Here is a 12,650-nt window from a genome sequence, read left to right as displayed (position 1 = left end):
GGCAACAGTTTTTGAGTCTATGTGCTAGCTCTCATATACTTATACAATCTATGTGAGAAAAGCTTCCCCAGAGAAACTTCTTCCATGTCATCTTCTGGTCTGTGCTCCTATAAACACAAACAGAAAAGACCAACAGTAAGTAGTCAACCTCAACCAAAAGCACTGTTTATAACAGAGTTATTCAGGAAAACCTAACCTTTATCAGTTATCTGTAGGACCACCTACAAATATATGAACAGTAATAAAAAATCATTGTTATTATGAGTTTTGTGGTGGTGTATTTTTAAGCTGTCAATAGCAAGTCTTAGAGCAACCAGAATGCTCAGATTGTGATAATGGGAGTGAAAATTGGTAAAGCCATATTGGTACACTGTTTGGCAATATCTAATCAAACTATGTTTTTCTTTCAACCTAGCAATTCTACTCTAAAACTGCAAACATGCATATATAGAAGTGTTCACAACAATACTACTTAAAATAGTAAAAATATGAATACATAAAATAATTGAAAAATAATAATTAAACAACATGATTTATAATAATAATTTAAAAAAGCATAAGATGCAAAAGGAGTACATATTATTTATTTCATACTAATGATCAAAAATAGACAAAGTATGGTTGGGGTTGTGGCTCATTGGTAGAGTGCTCCCCTAGCATGTGTGAGGCCCTGGGTTCGATCCTCAGCACCACATATAAATAAATAAATAAATAAAGGTATTGTGTCCAACTACAACTAAAAAAATAAATATTTAAAAAATAGGCAAAGGAATACAGGCTTATAGACCAGCAGCTAACTTTTGGAGAGTGCAGTAGCTTTCAATCATTAAACATAAACCAGAGATAGTCAACATAAAAAGAAAAAAGGTTTATCATAGTTTTAGAAATTCCAGTATATGACCTGTTGGTTCCAATGCATTTAGGTCTGTGGTTAGGCAGCACATCAGACAAGAATGTGTGGTACAGGGAATCCACTCACCTTATGGCCAAGGAGCAAATAAGAGAAAGGGGAAGAGAGTAGAGCCCCATTATACCCTCCAGGGGCATACTCCAAATGATCTAGATACCTTCCACTAGCAAGGACCCTTGTGTGACAGTCCAGATGCAAACTGTACCAGAGAAGTAATGCCTAGAGGAAGGAGGTGCAGAGAGATACTTCCAGAATGTTGGACATGTTTTCTATCTTCTCTTAATAGTGGTTACATAGAAGAGTTTTCTTCAAACAAATAGATGAAGAAACCTATTTAGGATTTGGGCTCCCTTCTGTATGTATTCTAGCCTTAAAGAAAATGAGTATCCAAAACAAAAACAAAAAAGAGAATGTAGTATAACTTTAAATAAATGAGCAAAAAAAAATTAGCTCTTCAATTATCTTTAATTTCTAGTTCGCTTACATATGGCAAGAACTTGAGTAATTCAGTCTTATAGCAAACCAGGGTCTTTCCTTGTAAATGGATGTCACCACTGCTTTCAATTAAAAGTGTCCCACCTTGTAATTTGCCTGGATGTCTGATGCCTTTAAATCTTTACTTTTACTGGAATTCATGCAAGGCAACTAGGAGAAAGTTACTACCCCATCTTCAATCTTCCTTATACCAAAATCACACTTAGAGTTTGTATATATCTCAAAATACTAGCACAGTGTAGGGGCAACAGAAATTGTAAGTTTATTATATTTGATTTTTCCATTGTATGACACAAGGGAAAGCTAATCTTGCAAACATGGAAGAACTTTCATGTGAACTGCCGCAGTCCGGCTGGGCAAAATAACCGGGAGGTGACAAGTAACTTGAAGGTTGAAACGGGAACTGCTTTATTGCAGGACAACAGCGGTATATATACCTAACTGATTACACACAGCTTGACTCAATTAGATCATCCAGATACAGCAATCAGCCAATAAGGAATCCTCACCATCTTAATGGCTCCATGGGGTTGCCTCACAAACCACTCCTCCTGGCAAACTGCCAGGCACCATCTTGACTTGGTTCGCAGTCCCCAACAGTGAACATTCTATTTCCCTCTGTAATCTCTCCCTTCAATAACCATTTTTCTGAAGTCCCTTCTTTCAAGTTCCCAAGTCCAGTCCCGTGCTGCTCTTCCCTAAAGAACCACCACTCTATTTCAAAAGAGAGGATAATTCTCCTTTAATCACTTTCTAACTTTGTTGAAACTGGAGTGTTTCCAATTTCTTGTAAGTGCTAAAAAAGACTCTCAAATCCAAGATATCACTGTCTCTGGAAGAGGCATATGCAGACCCTAATTCTTTCAGAGATTGAAAGTGAGTGTTTCCCTTTCAGTTCTACCTTCCCACAAGTGAGAGGTATAGCTGATTTTCTCACTAGCTGTCCTAATAACCATACAAACATCATGTTGAGAATTATTTTTATGGAATTAATAGGATCATTTACTTTCAAATAAACAAAGACTATTTCTCCTGATAACCTGAGTTGAATTTGCATTGCTCTTAAATAATAAATGAAACTAATTTCATGTAAACCTTAGTCTTTGCTAAGTGTTTTACTAAGGTTTTCCTGAGACTGTCTATGTTAGAAGAACCATGACACCAAGCTCTCTCTCTACATCCAGATGACTTAGTGTTAGCTCAGTTTTATAATCTCTTCCATTTCAATTTCTTTCCCTGATTGAGATACAAGGACAGGTAGGTTGGCTTCTAGTTCATTTCACCATGGACATTTTTTTTAAAAGACAGAATACATGTTTTCTTCAATTTGATTCAGAACATGGCAGATAGTCTATAAATTTTCCTCTGGTTTATGCTAATAAATCTTTTTCAGTTGCAATAGAAGAAGCTGCCAGATAGATCTTGGTGCCTGTTTTAAACGTAATTTCCTCTGTATTTCACATTGATTTTAGTTTTTAGTTTGGAAGTTTTGTTTTCTTCATTTTCTTAGTTTTTTTTTTTCTTTTTGGTGTTATTTTTCACTGCTCATTTAAATTGTCATGTGAGAAACATATGCGTTACATGACTGGATTCATATTTCCATTTATTAGTGGCTTAAGCTCTAGTTGTCAAATTTTAATGTACATATGAGAACTTCACATCCTGTACATGCATATTCTGACTCAGTAGGTCTACAATAGGGATAGAAACTGCATTTCTAACAAGCTCCAAACGATGCCAAATACTGACAGGTCAATGAATCACAAACCGAGCACCATATATTTAAAGTAAGTATCATGGAGACCAACTATCTGGTCAAAATCCAACTCTACCATGCATTTTAACTGTATGACTAAAACAAGTAACTTGGTTTCTTGACCATAAAATGGGTAACATAATGGCAACTATCATTTGAAATGTAAAGACTGAACTGATAATGTATGTAAAATATTTACAAAATATCTGATGAAGCACAAGTGCATAGTAAAGGATATAAATCTCTGAGGCAATTTGTCTTCCATACAAAAAATGGTAAGTGTTGAAATGACTACAATTAAGTATCAGATACTTTTGACAATTGGATTATCCTGATCACTCAGAAGAAATTAATCTTTTCACTCATATAAATAAGAAAAGTGATTTAATGAAAAAATAAGAGGCACAAAACTAGGCAGTTAAATGGAATGTACACAATGCTAGATGGATGCAAATATATGTATCTAATGCCTTAATTTAAATCATATAACTACCTTGAAGGCAGGTGTTACTATTTTCCTTATATAGTTAAAGAAATCAAGGTTGAGAGAAATTAACTTTGATCAAAGTCACATAATTTTGCCCATGTCACAGTCAAATTAGGTTTTAAAATTTGCAAGAATATATTTCATGATCCTTCTAGAAAAGTTATCTGTTTCTTTGAAAAACGTCCAAAGCAGGAAGTGAACACTATGCATAAATCTCTACAATATTGTTACCGCTGTTGGCTGGTGAGGAGTCCTTGCTTCCCTGATGTTGAAGAATAACACCAGAAAGCACACGCTGAGGCAAGGTCAGAGTAGAGATTAGAAGTTTATTAAAGGACAGCAGAAAAGACTTCTCCCGGAGGAAGAAGGGGACCCAAGAGGTAGAATCCAGTTGGCGGGCAAATGTATTTCCCTTTTTATAGGTTTGGTGATGGAATGTAGGTTGGAGGGGTTAGGACAAAGGTGGACCCAATTATCACCTTTTGGGATGGGCTTATCATTTCTCTAGGATGGGCTATCTCCAAGTCTGTTGGGGCTGTTTCCTGGGCTCCATTAACATTTCTTTGAGGTGGACTTTGGCCTAGGGCCTTTTCAGAACTTCATTAACATTCCATGAGTTGTCCTGCGTTTTCCCTGAGTCATTCCTGGCATGGCCTCCATTTTAGATTTCACTCGGTATTAGACCCGATTTACCTAACTACACTGACTACCTAACTTTAAATCTGGCTTCAATATTAGAAATTTCTCAATTTCTTCAGCTTTAGATGCTCCACAATCATTTTTGTGGATTACAGTCCTACCACATCTAATAGTCTGGTTCCACTAAAGGCACTCACAGTCACCATTTCCATTCTGACTGCTATAGGGTACTTTGTAACTCTGCCATAATTAATCCATGTTGGGTTGAGGTTTATCAATAAAGGTCATGACTCACTAAAAGTAAGTTTAAAATAACTCCTTTTAGGGAACACAAGCAGGAGCAAGGCATATAAAAGCAGTCTGATTTTGCACTTGATTTTGATTCACAGCCAGGTGTCAGACTTAACTGGCTTATACTTTCCACAAAATAATTGCTTTTATTTGCACCTAAAAAATAAGCAAACTGCAGGGAAAAAAATTATAGATATAGCTACTTCAGCCAATGCTCTTATTCAAAGATGTTCTGTACATTGACTTCCATTTAAAAAGGTGTTATCATTCTAAAATTTCATCCCCATGAAAAATGAAAAAATAAAGATGAGGCCAGGCACAGTGGCACACACCTGTAATCCCAGCGACTCAGTAGGCTGAAATAGAAAGATCACAAGTTCAAAGCCAGCCTCACGAATTTAGGGAGGCCCTAAGTAACTTAGCAAGACCCTGTCTTAAAATAAAATATATTTTTTAAAAAGAAGGGCTGGGAATTGTGCTTAGTGGTTAGGCATCCCTGGGTTCAATCCCTGGTACACACACAAAAAAAATGAGATTATACCTTGGAAGTAAGTGAAGCAATTATTCTAACCTTGAAATTGAAGGTAACAGCTTGCTTGTGATTTGAAGATTTTAACAAATCCAAAAATGTCTAAGAAGAAGAAGGATGAAGGAAAAAAAGATTAGATGAAATAGAGAACAGAAAATAATAGACAAAAATCAATAAAAAATGAAAGCTGATTCTTTGAAAAAAATAACAAAATTGGCAAAGCTTTAGCTAGAATGACTGTGAAAAAAGACAAATTATCCAAATATAAATAGAAATGTGGTAATACTATGAGCAACTGTTTGTCAAAAAATTAGATAACCCAGATAGTGCAAAAATTCCTAAGAAAACATTAACTACTAAAATTGACTCAGAAAAAAGATATAGAAAATCTAGATATACCCACAAAAATTTAAAACACTGAATCAGTGACCAAAAACTTAACATAAAGAGAATCCAGAAGCAAATGAACTCTACCAAATGTAAAAAAAAAAAAATAACAGCAATCTTTAAAAACTCTTCCACCCAAAAAGACAACAAATCTTCCCTATTCATTCTGTGAAGCAAACATTACCTTTTATAACAATAACAGACATAAATATATTATATGGAAATAAAAACATGGACCAATAACTTTTATTAATATTGGCACAAAAAATCCTCAACACCATGCTAGCAAACAAAAATCAGCAACATATAAAAACAATTATACACTACAACTAAATGGGATTTATTCCAGAATTAAAAAGATTGGTTCAGCAAACAAAAATCAATACAATACCCATAATGTAACAATAAAGGACAAAACCCACATCATTATATCAATTCGAAAAAGACATCTGACAAGATCTAGCACCTTTACATGATAAAACAATAAAAAATGATTACAATGGAAATTTCTCAATATTATAAATGGAATCTATAACAAAAACACAGTAGATATCATAATTAATGGTAAAAGACTTAAAATTTTTCCCCTAAATTTTGGAACAAGAAAAGTATGTCTGCTTTCACCATTTCTATTCAATACTGTACAGGAAAAATCTTGCCTCGGAAACTAGGCAAGAAAAAAGGCATCAAGATTGGAAGCAAACAAGTAAAACTATCTTTGTTTGCAGATGACATGCTCTTATATATATTTTATAGAAACCAGTAATCACTAAAAAAACTATTAAAACAAAAAGATAAGTTAACTAATGCTGTAAGATAAAGTCAATATACAGAACATTAAAATGTTCCTTTTGGTAGGTTCATGTACATATCATACAACATCAAAAGAAATGCAAGACATTAAAGACATCATTGAGAGAAATTAAGGAAAACCTAAACAAATGGGAAGACATCCATGATCATGATTTCAAGTGTGGTTATAATAACAATAATCTTCAGATTCAGTATATTCAGTACAATACCCATAATGTAACAATAAAGGACAAAACCAATATCATTACCTTTATCCCTGTAGGCAAATCTACATACTCAAATGTGTACAAAAAAAAAAAAATAGAAACAAAGAGATTTTAGTGAAAAATTTCAATGATGTTGTTTGGAGCCTAGAGGAAATTATCACCTTAAACTTTGGTACACAAAGTCCACAACTCAGAGTCTTCCAAGAATGCCAAAGTTCAGGGATCCAGGCTTATTAGTCGACAAGGCAGAGTAGGTGACCACTGACTCTGCCTAATTTTAGGATCATTAGTTATACTCCTTCACCCTATAAATCTGACCTCTGTTCTTTCTAGGATTGTGACACTTCAAGGAAATGGAATTCTCTAAGGGCAGAGAAATCTGAAGGAAGGAGTGTTATTAATAATAATTGCACATTTACCAGGTTCAATGAAGTACATCAGCATCTCAGTCCTCACAAAAAGCTAATAAAGGATGATTATGTCCATTTTTTAAATAAGTTGAGCTCAACAAATAGTACAGGGTCACAGGCTAACAAATGGCTGGGGCATCATTAACATCCAGGTATAATGTTCCACATCCTATGCTCATAACATGGAGGCCCTCAAATACCTTCAGCTTATTTTAGGGTCAGTCCAAGAGGAGAAACAATAAACTATACTATAGGTTTAAAATTGCTTTTTGGCAGGTAGGAATAAGAAAATGAAATGCCTGTAAGTTATATTTTAAAGAAATTTATCTTTGAGATGCTCTGCTCTGAATCACATGAATTAGTTTAACTTAGCCTGCTCTGCAGAAAATTTTGTGTGGAAAGAGCTTTTGTTCATGTAACACAACAAGCAGCTGTGTGATCTGCCATTTTTTATCTCCTATGGACTTGCGAAGTATTTATCATCCCATTTCCAACTCCAATAAATACTGCCATTAGAAACTTCTGAAGTTTTCCTTTAGAAATGACTCAGCACCTAATACCAATTTTCCTTAAAGTTCTATAAACTCAGTATCAACTGGACAATTTTAGGAGATGTGCCCGTTTTCACTTGAGTAAGTCTATAAGGCAGATATTAACGTACTCCCCATAAAATATAACATCAACTCAAGGCAGACAAATAACATTTTCCATCTATCAGTGAAGTGCTTTCATTTTGCAGTTTTATCTGCTATCCAAAAGCTACTTGTTTACTGGGAACTCTTATCTTTTCTCTGCATGAACTGCCATTGCAATAAAGAAAGCTGAGGATACTGACAGTGTGTGGAGATTTGGTTTTGATTTGAAAGCAACTCAAGATTTCACTTGGATTCCCTCCTCTTAGATTCTTATATTTCATACAAAGCCATAATACCAAACATGGTCTGAACTGTGAGCACCTTTCTCTATTATAGGAAGTAGAAATATCTCCTGAGTAGTCCACCAACAACAAATTAATCTCTGAGTTTGTCAAGGGATTTTCTCAGAGTAATAAATGATCTGATATCATTGGAATTGCTGACACCTAGTCAAAGCAATGTAAAAAGGGAACAGTCTACTGACTCTTCTGAGCATTTCACTTTAGAAACTAACACTCAATAGATGTCAAAGGGTAAAATGAAAGCATCATCTTTTTCAATTGCCAAATGACAAAGACACTCTCTTTTGGAGAAATTGAAAGAATTGAAAGCCCCATGGGCCCACAAATCTCTCCCTCACCATCAGGACAAGTTTCACATTGTGCCATTACCATCTTCTCTCAGACCTGCTCGAGGGAGATATACACATTTTACTCACTTAAGAGACTGTACTAATTTTTTTCTGTGCTATAATATTATCATGTGCCACTTTATCTCATAATATTCATCATGCTGCATTGTGATAGTTTACTTTCTAAACTACACTAAACCCTTATATTCTTAGAGAAAGGGAACAATTAATTGGACTGTATTTCTAGTGCCTATGATAGTAACCAAAGCCAACTATGCTGTAAATATTCCATGAATATATAACTGAATGGAGAACTAATGAAGAAAAAAATTAGAAATTACAATCAGAGAAATTCATATTATTAAGCTTTTATCACCAAGAGCAGAAAGCAATTCCCCTTAACAGAGGCTGCAAACTGGTAGCATTTCAAGTTACATGTAGCCCATAGATACGTTTTATTGAACTCATGCAATCTGATCCAGAGCAATTTAAAAAAAAAATATTACCACCATATAAAAATCAGAAGATTCCTTTAAAAAAAATCAAAAAGTGGGCTGGGGCTCTAGCTCAGTGTTAGAGTGCTTGCCTAGCATGTGTGAAGCCCTGGGTTCAATCCTCAGCACCATATGAAAACAAATAAATAAAATAAAGGTGTTGTGTCCATCCACAACCAAAAAAATTTTCTAAAACCCAGGAGTTTCAATTTTCTGAGTAAGTTGGAAGATCTCAATATTTCTAAGTGGCAATCATCCATTGTCTCTTCTACTGGGCATGGGCTTTTCTTTTGTTTCCAGTCCCTACCTGACTTATTGCATTCATTTATGTCAGCTGCCTGGCAAATATAGCTAGCTGCTTGATATAGTGTCCTAAAGGAGAAGAAGTGAGAGAAAAGAACATGCCATCACATTACGAAAGAATGAATAAATTAGAAACACAGTGAGAACTAAAACTACTTAGTGAGGACACTGGACATCTTATAAAAGGATTAGGATTAGCCGTGCTAAAGTAACTACTTTGTAGATTTTCTTAAGAGCCAAGCCTGTAAAGAGTGTCAACCACAGGACAATGTGTTAAGACATTCTTTTCCTTCAAAGATGATGATGCAATATTTAGACTTAGAACTTCATGCTTCAAACACTATTTTTGCTGAAGCAAAGGTTTGAGTTAATGTCAAAGCTGAAAATAAATGGAGAAAGTGGCTCAGATGGTGTTTGACCAATTAGAGAGCTAATCAGTAATTTCTTTTCATAAACCTTTGGATATAATTTTACTTTCTTCCATTCACATGCAAATACACTATTTCAAGTACACAAAAGATGCACAAAGAAAGAAATTCAAACATTATGTATCCTAATACTAGGGGTATAACATGCCAAGTGAATTTTTTATAAAGCTTTTGTTTTAGTTTTTGTACAATAAGGCAGCTGTTTCCATTCATCCAGCGTTTTTTAATTTCTTTAGTATTTTTTGAAGGAACTGGTGACTGTGATTACAGCAAAATGTCTTCCTAAATCATATTCAAAATAGCAACGTTTTCTTTAAAAGTATCATTGACAACTGCAAAGTGTTTCTACAACAAAGTTAAATTCTATAAACCCAAATGTTTGTTAAGCAGTACAGAAAAATACTTCTACAGAGGGTTTTCAGGCCTTTAGGGCAGAAAATCTCACCAAAAGATGGTAAATTTAAAAACATTTGAATGAAAGTAAAGAATGAAGGAATTTTGCTCCAATCAAATTTTGGGATGCTTTCATATAGCATCAAATTCAGTTAATATTTCTATTAAAGGACTAAGTATACTACTTCAATGTGAAATGGGTCAATTTATTTTTCCACTGCTATTAGTGGCTACACAAGGAAAAAAACAAAGGAAGGGTGAATAAACAAAAATATTTAAGATGAGAAAATGTAAAGAGAAAAATAAATTCAAATTATGGAAATATTTAAATTTGTCAAAAATTAGCTTCCCATTATTTACTATTATCCAAAAAAAAAGGCTTGTTTAAGGCTTTCCCTAAATCACTGAGAACTGTACTTTTAGGATGTGAATGAATAAATAGATTCTTTGACAGTATTATTGACATTTTTAAAGATTTTAATCTGTAAGGATTCAGTGGTTTCAATGAAGCCCATCTTATTTATCATGGATGAAATAAGCATGACTCTTTCAAAATCCCAGCTATTTAATGAGTATCCCAATATTCTGATAATTAGAGAATTAATGCTTATTGAGCATTTACTAGGTAACTTTTGAAACCTTTTACATGTATTACTTCATGTTAACACACTTTGAGATACTTAATAGGTATTTTGTCTACCTCTGAGACAGTTATCTTGCAATCAATAATATAGCTCACAAATACATGTATAGCCACATTGTGAGACTGATGGGACTGTTAACCCCATTTTACATGTACCTCAGACTCAGAGACCTAAAGCACCTACCCCAAGATCACATCACTAATCAATGGTAAAAATAAAATTTTAATCCAGCTCTCTCAATCCCCAAAGCTCATCCTCATTCCATTTGGCTGGTATATAAACTAACACTATGATCAATTGTCCCCATTTTTTAAATATGAAGGTACAGTTTTATAAGTAGTAAGACTGAATTTTCAGGGAGTCATCTACTCTTCTATTTCGTTTGTGATTAAGAAATTACTAAAAACAGAAATAAATATGGGTCATGAGACACTGCTGAATTCAGTGAGGTGACCTAAATGTGAGCAGTGTGAGGCAAAAAGAAAGAACTAAAACTTAGGCCTTTTCAGCAAGCAAACACTCCTCACACCAGACAAGTTCAACTGACAGTTACCTGGACAAACTCCAAAACTTACAATATTGGCTTTGAGAAGTGTTGTGACAAGACTGAATTAATCTTTGTAAAGTCAATATAACAAACTCTGCATAATCATACTGTAGTTGCCTTTTTCTCAGGCTGGTAGGCCTGAGACCTAATCTCCTTTGTCTCACTTGAACAAACAAATGGACGGTGACCAACAGGAATAATGAATTAAAATTACTGCAGTTACAAGAACCCAAAAACAGCTGTTGTGAATATGACAATTTGCTTTCAAAGCAGAACTTTTCATTATTTTCTCATCATAGAGAATATCAATCTCTTCCATCATCTTCTCCAATCAAAGATAACTTTTGTAAGATTTCTCTACAACTGAATTTTCTTAGTTTGGTAAAGTGATATGATATTATGAACACACCATTTAGTGTCTGAAGAACTGATATCAAATTCAATCATTTGTTTGACACATGCTTACAATGAACAATTTGCTCATCTCTAAAGTGATCATAATTCTAGGAAATTATGAACACTATATGAGACAATTCATTGGTTTACAAATATTGCTTTTTTAGTTTGAGACAATTTTCATCAAACTAAAACTTATGGAGAAACATAACATGTATAATAGAAAAAACACAGAGCAGAACTATTGCTGAAGCCATTGAGTAAGGAGAAAAATTACAAAGAAAATTTGAAAATCATTGTGATTATGTGTATAAATTTTCTAATTCTTGCCATACAGTTAGGAAAAAATAAATGGCAGCAGTTGTCATTATTTGGACAACATCCTAGCGTCCTTTAAATCAACTATTGAAAAGAAAACTTGAACCATGGATTGACCAACAGTTATAAATTAGAAGCAAAAACATCTTGCTGTAGTTGCCTTATAATAAGAAGTTTATAATGAAAATAATGACTCCAAATCTAATTTATTCAAATAAAACTATAATTTAAGTATAAAGTCATAGTTTACTATTTAAAGTGATTGTCTTATAAATTAAATAGCAGCTCCAATACCTATCTTTAACTTGCTTTTTGTGTTGAAGAAACTATGAGGTATAACCCCAATGGTTCAGGAGGCTGAAGCAGGAGGATTTCAAGTTCAAAGCCAGCCTCAGAATTTAGCAAGGCCCTCAGCAACTTAGCTAGACTTGGTCTCTAAATAATATACAAAGGGCTGAGGATGTGGCTCAATGGTTAAGTACCCCTGGGTTTAATCCCTGGTACCAGAAAAAAAAAAAAAAGAGAAAGAAACAAAATGAAAGGAAACCATGAGATATAGTGGTGAGTGCATTAGACCAATTTTAAGGTACCTGATTTCTAGTCTAAATTCAGGCACTAATACCTGACTATGGTCTAAATGTTTGCATCCTCCTAAAATTCGTTTATTGAATCCTACCTTTGAAAGTGATGTTAGTATTAATTGCTGGGGCTTTTAGGAGGAAGTTAGGTCCTAATCTTTGCTCTCCAAAAATGGAACTAGTAGCTCTACTAAGAGGCCTGAAGGAGGTTGTAAGCCCTTTTGCCCTTCCACCACATAAGGACATGTAGAATACATCATGAAGAAAGTGTCCTCACCAGATATGGAATCTTCAGATACCTTGATCTTGAATCTCCCAGTCTCCAGAATTGTGAGAGGTACATATCTGTTATTTATAAAT

Source organism: Callospermophilus lateralis, chromosome X (assembly GCF_048772815.1).
Source record: "Callospermophilus lateralis isolate mCalLat2 chromosome X, mCalLat2.hap1, whole genome shotgun sequence".
Lineage (NCBI taxonomy): Eukaryota > Metazoa > Chordata > Mammalia > Rodentia > Sciuridae > Callospermophilus > Callospermophilus lateralis.
The sequence above is the reverse complement of the archived record's forward strand: the minus strand, read 5'-3'. Positions refer to the sequence as shown.